At 41.6% G+C, this 12,148-nt stretch overlaps 1 protein-coding gene across 2 annotated transcripts in view; it reads left to right on the top strand.

The window, feature by feature from the left end:
- The window catches only part of DIS3L2 (DIS3 like 3'-5' exoribonuclease 2), a 180,414-nt gene that overhangs the window by 44,762 nt on the left and 123,504 nt on the right, over positions 1–12,148 (top strand). The gene's annotated exons all lie outside the window — the stretch shown is intronic.

Consider the following 12,148-nt stretch of genomic DNA (forward strand, 5'->3'; position numbering starts at 1 on the left):
CAGTGTTTCCATTATAAATTTCTGGATTTTTTTTAAAAGAGCTTAAAACTAAGCTGTAAAAATTTGTTCTTGGCAGAGAACTTGTGTACAACATCTCAGCTCAAGTAAGACATTTTAATGAATTTTGAGAGAGGAAAGGAAAACCTGAACTGCTTTGTAAGTTGAGGTTACACAGGTGAAGTATACCCTGAAATCTCTTGTTAATGAAACTCAGCTTGTAAGGAAGTAGCACAACAGAAACCCCCAGTGTTAGTCCCATGTCCTGCATTACATTTTAATTTGAGTTATAACAATTGAGTGTAACTTTTGATTCATTCTGTGGAAAAGCTTTTGACAGAACAGCATTCATTGCCGGGCAGGAAAAACAGACCAGAAGGTACCTGGCATCAAGAAGCAGGGAACTCTGTAGTGGCCAGCCCTTCCCACCACTGGAAAAGGCTTTTTTATGGTGATGGCAAATCTATTTCTGAGGGAAAGCAGTAAAAATATGCCATTCCTATTGAGTCCATTTTTCAGTGCTGCAGAAGATGCTCTGAGACCATGTTCAGTCAATGTATATTTTCACTGGATTAAATAAACCTGACTATTGACGTCGTGAAAATAAGCTGAGAAGCCTGGTGGTGGATGCTGATGCATTTTACTCTTCTAATAAACACTGCTTCAAAATTTAATGAAGTGTGCCATGTTGCTAAAGGTAAATGCAAACAAACTGAGCTGTAGACTCTTTGCTTGAGGTGCTGCTGGTTAATGAGATTCGTCACCGAGTAATGTGAGCAGATCCTGGTGACGCAAATGCCAGCAGTCATTCCCTGCCCTATTTCAGGAGGACACCTGGTGATACTGATTGTTTTCACTGGAAAAAGAAGAAACACTGCAGCAAGATAGGTTCTCAGCAAAATGTTGAGCATCACTCATCTTTACTGTGCCTTGAGATCCTAGTTAGCTTTGACTTCCACTAAGATGGGCTCCCTTCAGATGCAATCTTTGTGTCACCTTGTGCTCCTCTGTTCTCCTCTGTTAATGTGCTTTGTCTTTAAGAGAAGCTTCCTAAAAGTTCTGTTGATCATCTATAATGTATTGTTTGGTTTGGTGCAGCACTCAGCATGGTGTGTGCCTGGTTCTGACTGAGGTAGCTGAGCACAACTGAAAAACAAATAACCTGGGAAGGGTGCATTTTATCAGAGGTAGGGGTGTGTGGAACCTGTGCCTTCCAGCAGGAATAGGCAGACATACCAATTCCCTGGATGGTGCTCTTGTGCCTTTCCTTCTAGAATGTCTTCTGTTGTGGCAGGTTTTGCGCTCACTTTTAAAAAGAGATGAGTTTTTTTGGTACCATTGCTATTGTGTGTTATTGATAAAGCTGCATAATAAGAAGAAATCACACAGAAAGGTTCTGGAGAACAGCTAGGTGAACGAGTTTTGCTGCTGGAGGCAAGTTCAGTGAATAAATTTTAATGAAAACTGCAAGGGATTTTGTTATTGTAACAGACAATTGTCTAAACATTTTGGAAACAGATAATTTGGTTCTAAACTAATTAAAATTTTGGTTTTAAATGTTTTGTCCAAGGTATGAACTAATTTTGGAAAGACGTCGATAACCAAACTGTCAAAAATTCTTATTAGTAAGTGCCTGAAGATTATGAAAAGATAGCTATGCTATGGTTATAAGTGTGGAGTCATTCATGATTTTGCTTCTGTTTTGCTATTCTAATGATATTTCTAGGTGTGATACAACTGAATGATGTCTCAGGTCATCTTTAAATAGGAATTCAATAATTGCTCTGTTTAGTGATGAGCCTGTTAGCTTTGTGTGTGGAAATAAGAATATTTTTTTTATTCCAACATAAAATATAATTGGTGTTTTGTTTTTAGAGTTGTGTGACATGTCTTTCTATTCTGTTTTGATTTCAAGCAGCAGCTGTAAATAAACTAATGCAGGTCTTTAATTATGTGAGTCCTGCTGTGAAATCTGGGGTTCTGAAACCCTGATCATGATGTGTGATTAAGCCTTGGTCTCTGGGTGAGAAGAAGAGGGAAAGCCTTCTTTGGTTTGTAGAAACCTCACTGATGTGCTATTGTCTCTGATAAGGCCTCATGAGTGAAGTAATGCTTTGAAGTACTTGAAAACATTAATCTTCACATGTGCATGTAAACCAAATATCATCCCCATTTTCTGAGTGGGGAAATGCACCCTCATTTTTCCTGGGACACCTGCCTCCTCCAACAGCCTAATGTGGTTTTTTTTTGGCCTGTTCTTCTTTAATACCTATGGAGCAGAGTGACCTAAAATACTTAATATATGAAAATTGTTTAGATATTTGTGTTTGTTGCCATATCACATGTGCGTGCTTTGCTATTTTTAGCTTTCTTTTCACACTTGGACTTTGCCTTGCCAGCTGTGTGAAATTCAGGTGTAACATCTTCAGGACAGAGTGTGCAGGTCTGCCTAGCACAGTGTCAAGTGCTGCAAACTGGGCAGCTTGGATTAAGTGAGTTTCCAAATTCATGGGCAACTGAGAGCAGGATTATTTTCCTTGAACAGAATTACTTTCCTTATGTGCTTTGTAAGAAACTTGTTGAAAGTCTAAGATGGATATGGAAGCCTGGGATTTCTTGCCAGTAATAGTGATTTAATATGAAATCAGTCCCACCTGCACTTTCAAACTGGCATTCAAAGACTCCTTGCCCAAATAAATGGACTTGTAGCAGTTTTAGCTCACAGGTGAACCTTCCCAGTTTGATAACCCAGCCTGTATTTCCTGTATTTGCAGGAATCTTGGAGCAAAATTGTGCTGCTGTCATCTCCCTCTTCTCTTCCACAGTCCCTTTGTGCTCTGTGTTGCAGTGAGATTCTGTCCAGGGACAGAATTTGCTGATACCAAGTCAAGTGAAACAGTACATTAGCCTCACAGCTTGTCTTCTCTTCAGAAACAACTTTAAAGGGACACAGAAAGGTCTCACCATTTGAGGAAGCTGTTCTCTTTTAATCCTCATTGAATCATCTGTTTTTCTTTTCCTCCACTTACCATGCTTGCAGGGATTATCTCCTCCAGTTCCTTTCATCTGTGGGTGGTCCTCTTCAGCCTGGCTGCCCCTGTTCTGCCACAGCTTCCCCTGAGCACAAATCTTTTCCAGCCTGTCCTGGGGTGATGGGGAAGGTGCTGGATTCATCAAGGTCTTGGCATGCATGACTGGAAGTGGCAGCAGAACAGCATGGCAGGACACAGGTAGAGTTATGGCTCAGCCCATTTCTAGAGGATGGAGCTGGTCATGGTTAGAGCCACTCTGTGAGATGGTACCTGCTGGCTCCTGCATGGAAAATACGGTGTTAAAGTGCATTTACAGTCTTCTGTTGCTAAAAGTTTCCTGGAACGTGTCTCCATCACCTGTTACCAGATCTCCTTACCTTCACACCAAACTGTGACTATTTGCAAAGGAAGCACTGGGTGGTTTTGTGTGGGTGACTTTAACAGTATCGTGCTGGCAGTGGGGAAGGCTGTTGTTCTTGGCTGGAGCCATATTGTAATGCATTTGAAATCTGATTTAGAAATTATTGTAGATGCCAGTTTCCCTGGTGTGACAAGGTAGAGACCACAGGAGTAGGAACTAATTTTGGCAAGCCCTTTTGATGAAGTTGAGATGGACATAGTGGGATGCACTCAGCCCAGAGCAGCTGCGTTTTGCCTTCCATATCTTCAGAGGAGCAGTGGAACACAAAACAAGTGCGAGAATGTTCCTGTAGAAGATGAAAAGAAATAAAGACAGGACAGTCCAGCAGTTGATGGAATGCAGCCTGAAGATGGATGACTGGAAAGGCTAAGAAATGAACTATTTGAAGCATTTCTAGAGTGGGCGTCTCAGTGACACTTCAGTGATGACGTGTTTAGGTTCCTGGTGCTCTTATCCCACTGTGTGAATAAATAAGCAGACCTGGGCTGATGGAGCACACCAGTCAAAGGAAGTTCCCATTGGGGCATACATAGTCCTAAAACTTCCATAAATTGTTCTATAATATGACAGTTTCCAATTATGGGTTTTCATAATAAGAGGCTCACTGGCAACCAGTAATGCAAGTTAACTGTGGAAATTTCTATTGCTTTTCTTGGCCCTTGTGGACTTCCTGAACAGTATGTGCTTTGTCCCAGGTGTCCCATTCTGGGCTTTGAAAGTGTGTCCCAACATGCCTGGGGCTGAGACCCCTGGGAGCTGGCACTTAAGAGCCCAATCAAAAGGAACAAAAACTGCAAGTGAGGGGCTGAAGGTGTCAGCCCCAACATGTAGATGCTTGGTTGATTTGTTTCCTGTCTTGCTGAATTAAAGTGTTGATCAGTAAGAGATTTTTTTAGGCACATGGGAAATAATTTTTGTACAGTTCTGAAGAAAACTTCAAGCCTTGGGAAGTATGGGTATGCAAATATCTTGGATAGCCCTTCCAGTACTTTTTGATTAGTTTGCATTCTCAGCCCGCTTTCTTCTTACGGGCACGTGCGGGTACAGGCTTGTTTGGTTTGTGAAATCTTGAATAAATCTTCAAAGAGTATCATTGTTTCCAGGAAATATGTTTTTCATACATGCTTGTATTGTTTTTTAAAAAAAGGCAGTAATGGATAATACTTTGGTTTGTGCAAGCCAACGGTGTGGATTTGCTTGGCATTGCAGCTTTCAAATTATACACGCTCAGCACAAGTAGATTCTTTTCTGATTACATGCAAGCTCTGTGTAATTATTGCATCTTTTAAAATATGTATTGATTCATGGTATTGTCTTGAAGCTGCAAATGATCCAAAAGCCTGTCTGCTTCTTTACATCAGATGAAAACTGGGTATCTTTTTGCAGTAATTTGCTGAAAATGCAGGGATTTCAGAGAATCATACTTTTGAAAATGTAACCTTATGTTACTCTCTTCTTCTAACTCACCCCTCTTGAGTGATTTATTCTAGGGTCTGTGCATCATAGGTTTTGTCCTGGCACCCATTCTTGTAGTGTGGCAGTGCCTGTGCACATTACCAGAAAAAAGATGGCTGGGAGACAGTTTTTGAAAAAAAAAAAAAGAAGTTAAACCAAAAAGAAAAGAACACACACACAAGAAAAGAAAAGCAGTTCCAGTTAGTAGAGAGGGTTTTGCTTGCCGGTGTGGATGGGGCATAATTTGATTTAAATGACTTTTGAAAAGCAGTTCTCAAAACTGTTCCATGCATTTTCTTCCTGGCTACTGTTGAAAATATGGAGCTGAATATTTTCTGTGATGTTTCAAACCAATATGTTCTGGCAGCCTCAGAGCTGGGCCCTGTGCATTGCACTCTTGTTTCCAGTTCGCTGTGGCCTGGAGTGCAACACTCAGCTCATGAGATGCACCAAAGTGGGAGGTCTTGTGAGGAGCAGGCAATACAAAGACCCAAGGTACAAGGAACATTTCACTGGGGTCCAGCAGGGAGGCTGCCAGTTTTAAGGGCCTCTTTTATGAAAAAAAATTGCGGGTAGGAGATGAAGAAGCTGTTTGTGCTTCTTTGAATTTTGTGAGTGTGAAGGGGGAGGTTGATTCCTGGGTGTTGTTAAAGGCTGGGTGCTGAAGTGAACCTTTTGTGCTTCTCTGGGGTCAAACTTTTCTCACTTGAGAGATGGGCTATGGCTAAGGATTTGTCAGTGAGACATCTTGCTGTACAGAATAGCATGTGGGCTGGGAAGCTGGGAGATGAGGTGTTTGCTGGATCACTTCTGCTCCAGGGACTTCTGTGCCTTGGGAAATGTGTGTAGGAAGGTCAGTGCAATATAAGGAGGTATTCTGAAAATAGAGGCTGTTTTTTTAGCATCAAATCAAATCCCGGGGGTGGCAGCAGGAGTGGAAAGTGTGGAACAAGTTAGTTGATCTCTCTATAGAAATACACAGCTCTTTGGTAGCAACTCCCAACAGGGCTGGCTTGCCTACCAAGGAGGTGGCAGAGTGTTCCCTGCAAGGGAATCAAGAACATTGTCCTTCCCCATATCTCTGACACTGCTACCCTCAGCAGTGGTTGATCCATGAAATGTGGGGTACCTGTGCTGAGCAGGGACAGCTACTTCGGACAGCTTTTTCCTGCTTCACAGCAGTTGTTAGAGTACAAAAGGCAGGAGTGTACTGATGGAGCTGTTTATCCTGTTAGGAGAACCAGATAAAATGGACCTGAGGAAATACGGTCCTGAGCCCAGGGCAAGAGACAGACTTGGGAGAAATGGGTCCAGGGAGACCACAGGGAAGTGGCAGGAAGGGGGTGAAGGCAGGAGTAGACTTGAGGAGAGACAGGAGCAGAGGCAACTGTCTCCTGGTCAGGGATAATGAGGTGTAGATAAACATGTTTGGAGGCAGAGTGTAGGTGTGGGATGAGGGCCAGGGAATGGGAATGGGGAGCTTTCAGAGGCAAATGACAGGTCAGAGACCAGATAGGGAGTGGAAATACATGGTGAGGAGACAGTTCTTGTTTTGGCTTTAGGATTCAGAAAGGTCAGTCTTGAGAATTTTCCTTGTTGATGCTTTTCCATTTGTTTTTCTGGTTATTTGTGCAAGACGGTTGGGGAAGGATTTCAGATGGACTTGGAGGGAACACGCTGTAACCTGGGTTGCTTTGGTACAGCCTGAAGCACAGAGAGATGAGTGAACAGCTCAGGAATGAGGTTTATTGGTAGAAGCAGAAAGAAGTAGTGAGTTGAGGTGGCTGTTTTGAGATATGAGTGTTTTTTCTACAGTTAATTCTCTTTCTCATGCAGTTGCCTGACAAGGCTGGATGTAGGACTGTCTGCTTAGGTTGGACTAAACATGGATGTTCAGTTTGATTATTTGAATTAACTCTGCAGAAAAAACTCACTTTGCGGGTTAGTGTGAGCAGAGGAGTTGCAGGATTCTGGGAAGTGCAGGCAGGATGTCTTTGGGGGTCTCAACAGGTTTGATGGCCATACTGAAGATCTGTCTCAATATTTTGTTTTCAAGCCTTAGATTTAATTTGTTTCCTTCCCACTTCTCATCTGCTGCAGTGGGTACAAGTCAGCAGATTCTGAAAAGTCAGTTTCCAAGAAGCCTTTGTGTACTCAGATCATTTACCCTTTGAATCCTCAAGCAGGATGGTATTGTAGTGACTGCTGTGACAAAACTGTGTGTGACATCTGGGAACAACAGAGTCCATCGGGGAGGAACAAGTAGTCTTTTCCTATTCAAGAGGAAGAGTTTTTAATATGGATGTTTGTATGATTATTGCATCTAATGTGATGTCTGAAATGTAAAATATAATGTGCTGTTAATATAAAATAGCTATCCTGGGGGCTGTTAGCAAGTGTTTCCAGTGATTTAGAATTAAATGATTGTAATGAAAGAAATCCAATCTCAAACCTCAACAAACGTCCTCAGTAAAACATTATTGTTATTTTAAAAGTAATGCCATAATTGCTCCTACTGAGAGTAGTCACTTTTACTGAGTTGTTGCCTTCCCAGTACTGTTTGGTGTATGTGGGATTATGAAAAGAAGGGTGCTTGGGACAGGTGTTTCTTTTCTTGTAAGTGCCATCCTTTCTTTGTCGAAGAAGGAGCTAGAGTGAGGCAGCCTTTGTTTGGTTACTCTTTCCAGAAAATCAAAGCTCTTCCTCACAATATTTATGGTAGCTTGGCTCTGGTATCTGTGTAGGAGCTGTGACAGCATCCTTGTGTTAGCCAGGCTCTATTCCCACTCCTTGTGAGGGAGCAATAGGGAAACAGCTTTTAAGTGGAGCCTGTTTCAAATGGCAAAAGCTGGGAGAGGAATAGATGCAGGTGTTCACAGCCCTGGTATGAAATGTGGTGTTTGTATCAGTGTTGTGGTAGCAACGGTCCTTTTAACGAGGGGATGGTAAATTGGTCCAAAGCCCCTGTTTTCAGCTGTCCTCCTTTTGAAATAACCACTTTTAACCTGGTTCTGAGACTTGTTGCTTAACTAAGGCTCAACTGCAGAGAGGACCAGCAGCTCTGAGCTAAACTTTGTCTCCCTACCCAGTACTGAGCATAATGACTTCGTTTGGCTAAAGCAGAACTTGTGTTTGATCAAAGTATTTTTCAGAAGAAAGGCATCTTACCTTGGTTTGCAAACCTCAGAAGGTAGACTTGGGCTAACACCTTATTTCCCTTCTAACTGTTCCCCTATTCAGTCCTCCTTGTTTAATGTGAGTTCTTTGTGTGCTGTGAACCTTCTTCAGCTACCACTTGCTGATGAATTGACTGCATCTTTCTGTACAAGCATGAGGAGCCTCTTTGTCTGTCTGCCCTAGTGAAGAGAGTTGCCATTAATAGCTTGTCACTTCTAAAATCTTTTGGGCAAGTTACACATTCTGGGTTTGAGTACTCATTAGAAGACACTTTACAGGGTTTTGACTGACTTATGTAGAAATACAATCTCCATTCTGCCTCAGTATCCTTCTGGAAATACTCTTTTTTAATACCAGCTTTTTGAGTGAGATGAAGAATTTGATTTTTATTGAATCTGTGTCCACACTGGCTGTAGTGAAGACAATTCTGCTTCCTTACCTGCCAGGTGCTTTCAGCGAAGGAGGTCTCTTTGCACAAGGTTCCAGTGAAAACAGTGACCCTACATGGAAAGTTTTTAGCAGTTTTTTGCCATGCAAGGTGCATTCATCCAGCTGTGTCTAGTCCAGCAGTCATGTAATTTCTTCAGATCTATGAGGATTCATGGATTGCTTGTAAGGATCAGAGGTGAATAAGAATGAAAAGCAGACTTATTAGTGTCAGGCTTAAACACTTCGGGGGCTTGGTACATTTATTGGAAGGAGCCTGGGGTTAATAGCTCAAAGATTATTGAAAATCACTGGTCATGTTCAGCTGTTTCAGTTCACAGGCACTGAGGAGGCAGCAGCAAAAACTCTGTACCTCATCTGAGAGTAACCATGCCTGGGCTTTGTGTAGAGGTTTAGGTGGGAAGTCTGTGAAAAGCTGGGATCTAACAGGACAGATATGAGATTGGTTCTGGCAGAAGAGGCCATTTCCTCTGTAGCACAGGAGGTAACTCCTATGCTTTCAGATGCACAGATTCCCAGTTCAGTTTTCTGTTGGAACAAATTCCTCCTGAGTAAGGACAATTGGTCATTCAATTGCTACTTCAAGACTGGGCTGGGTGCTCTGCTGTCCAGATTGTACAGGTCCATGCCAGGATGGTTTTGCCCACTAGCTGGTTTTTATTATACTTATGGTTGAAATGGGATTTTCATTCAAATATCTTGTGTTCTGTCAGCTACAATCTAAACCAGTCACCAGTGGGGCATCAAGTTTCTACTCAATGCTTGTTCAGTGATGTCTGTTTTAAGCTGGAAGAAAACATACTTGGACACTGTCTTCAGGATCAGGCATTCAAACAAACAATTGGCTTTCATCAAAATGTTTATTAAAACTTGTTTTAAATTATTGTTAAAGAGCATGTAAAAATAACAACTAAGGTTGACATTTTGCTTCTCAGATGAGGAAGTTAAGGTCCTTTAAGGGTCTTTAATAATGTTTGTGTGTCATACATATCATGCATATGTAACAAGAGGGAATCCCATTTTTCTAGGTCCATGCAGGGTCAGCTGCATTGCCAGGGAATGGGACTCTGTACTGCACGTATGACTACATGATAGACTGAGCCAATTGTGTATTTGCTTTACTCTGTGTCTGTGATCAGAACTGACCCGTTCTAGCTGTGTGCATTTTGCCATGGATAAGCTGCAATAATTTTAAAGGAAGCAGGAGAATGCAATATCATCAGATTCTTGAGTCTGAGATGCCACTTGTAAGAAATGCTTTATATGTCATGGTTGGATTTTCTGCTGCTCATAGACAGAAGGATCCTGCTCTTTGGAATTTGAGTGATGAGCTCATGCTGGCCAGCAGCTCTGATCATCTTAAAGGAGTAATTGTATCTACTGATATCCTGATTTTGTAGAGTCTTATGCAGCTTTCCAGTTTTCTGATGTACAGCTTCCCTAAATTTTTGGTGTGATATGAGAAATTTGGGTGAAGTTCCCTGCTCTGTTATGTATGAGGTCAGTCTTAATGATCTATCTTGGCCATAAAAAGAAAACAAATCCTATCACCCAGGCTTGCCAGCATCTGGACATTTTGCTGATCTACTGTGCATGGAGGTTATGGTTTTGTGGGCTCTGGAAAACTTTACTGAAAAATGCTTTTGAAAACCCATGAGGAAATGTGTGACTGGGGATTTAGGTAGTCACAGCTGGGGTATCATCATTACTGGTGGCAGCAGTGTGTGTCCTCTAGCTTGGGGGAAGCACAGTGATTTTAGCACAGAGCATTTAAAATGAAATCTGTATCTGCTGCCTTCTTTAATAACCACATAAACTCTTCAAGCATAACCCCTCCAGTGCACATTCTAGAGAAGTGTTTCCTTTCCTAAGATCTATTTGATGTTATTTGCTGCTTTACATATAGAAAACATACTAATTTAGGACCCAAAGCAGATCTCACACTCTCCAAAGAAAGACTGGGGAGAGAAAAAAATGCAGGCAAAACTTGAAGGGGTTGAAGGAAATGAACTCCTGCTGCAGTTGCACACTTGCACACATCTGGTGCAATTGAAATTTAAGAGCTGAAGAGATCCACATCTGACCATGGTAGGGTCCAAACATTACTGTTGACACTGGTTTTCTTTTTGGATAGGTACACTGGCAGAGTCATAGCGTGTGGAGCCTTGTCAGCTCTCTAATCTAATAGACTGTTCTTGCCCAGACCATTGTGTGTCAGTATTTTATGTACCAAATGTAGCCAGGTTTAATAATCAGCCATTTTCCCACCTTCTGCCAAACTTTTTCCCTTTTTTTGTCACAATTTAATGTTTGAGTCAAAATCTGCTATGGTAACAAATTATATACATGTTAAAAACTGAAAATAAAGATGGAAGAAGAGTCACAAAAGGTAACAAGAGTTCAAAGCAATGTCATTTGATTTTTTTATTTTTAAAGACTTGAATTCAGCCACATTATTAAATTGATTTTATTTCTGTTATGTATTGTGAAAAGCTTACAAAGAAATGGATACTGCTTGAAAGCATGACTGTAGCTCTTTGTATGTAAAGCTGTAAAAGTATTCCCTGTACAGGTCTGATTTTGATTTATTTGCTTTTTAGTTACTAAAGAATAATCTGTGGAGTTTTTTTGACTTCTGTTTTTTTACTTGGAACAGTTGCCTTCAGGTAGCACCTGTTGAGGTTATTTTTGCTTATTTCTAGCAACTATATAGATCATATAAAGTATGTTACCAAAAAGTTGTTTCTCTTGTTTTATTGCATTTAAAAGGCCCTTCACTTGCCTTGCTGGTGGCAAGAGTTGTTGCTGTCATGTACTGGGTTATGATGCTGAGGACTGGGGACCTTGGAGGGGCTCTGTGGAATTACCTGCCTGGCAAACACCAGCACCAGCTGGAGGGGAGCTCAGTCACCGGGAGGGCATTGGAATGGAGTCACCCAGTATCTTTGTGATTTTAATATTTAGTAGGTTATTTCTTATTCTGTACTGATTTTCATCTCACTCTGAAGTAACATGGCTTGAGTGAAACATAAACATTTTGGAATCTGAAACCTGAATCTAGGTTCTCCAGCTGTGTAGGTGTCTGCAGCTCACTGTTGGTTGCAGGAAGGATGCTGGTAAAGCCTTGTGTGTCCAAGGTATCAACCAGTTTGGTCATTATGTTCTGAGCTGGAACAGTTTCTGCCCCTGTCACATGCAATGAGGGATGCCATCAAGGCGTGGTGTCTGCTTCACTGATAGTTGGCTCTTCTTCAGTAATTTGATTTGGAAATTTGTATAAGTAATGGCCATAACTGAGTGCCTTTAACAATAAAAACACAGCCTAAAATAAATGTAAAGCTTGGTGCGTTACCAAGCTGCCACAGTCCAGTTCTTCCACAGGTCACAGGGCACCATGTTCTCTAATCTCTGCTTTTTCAGTCTGGTCCTAATTGTGTGGAGGAGCTTTGACATGATCCCAGCATTCACTGGAACTGCTTAAGTTTTGGGACATCCCAGGATGATTAGTGTATCTTGGTGAACAATGGTCTAAGCAACCTATTAAATTGTAGTGTATCCTCCTCCCTGCCTGTGTTTACTCCTAACTTCTGCTGAGCTGATTAGAGGCTTGGCAGGAACT

This window comes from Molothrus aeneus, chromosome 10 (assembly GCF_037042795.1).
Source record: "Molothrus aeneus isolate 106 chromosome 10, BPBGC_Maene_1.0, whole genome shotgun sequence".
Taxonomy (NCBI): Eukaryota; Metazoa; Chordata; class Aves; order Passeriformes; family Icteridae; genus Molothrus; species Molothrus aeneus.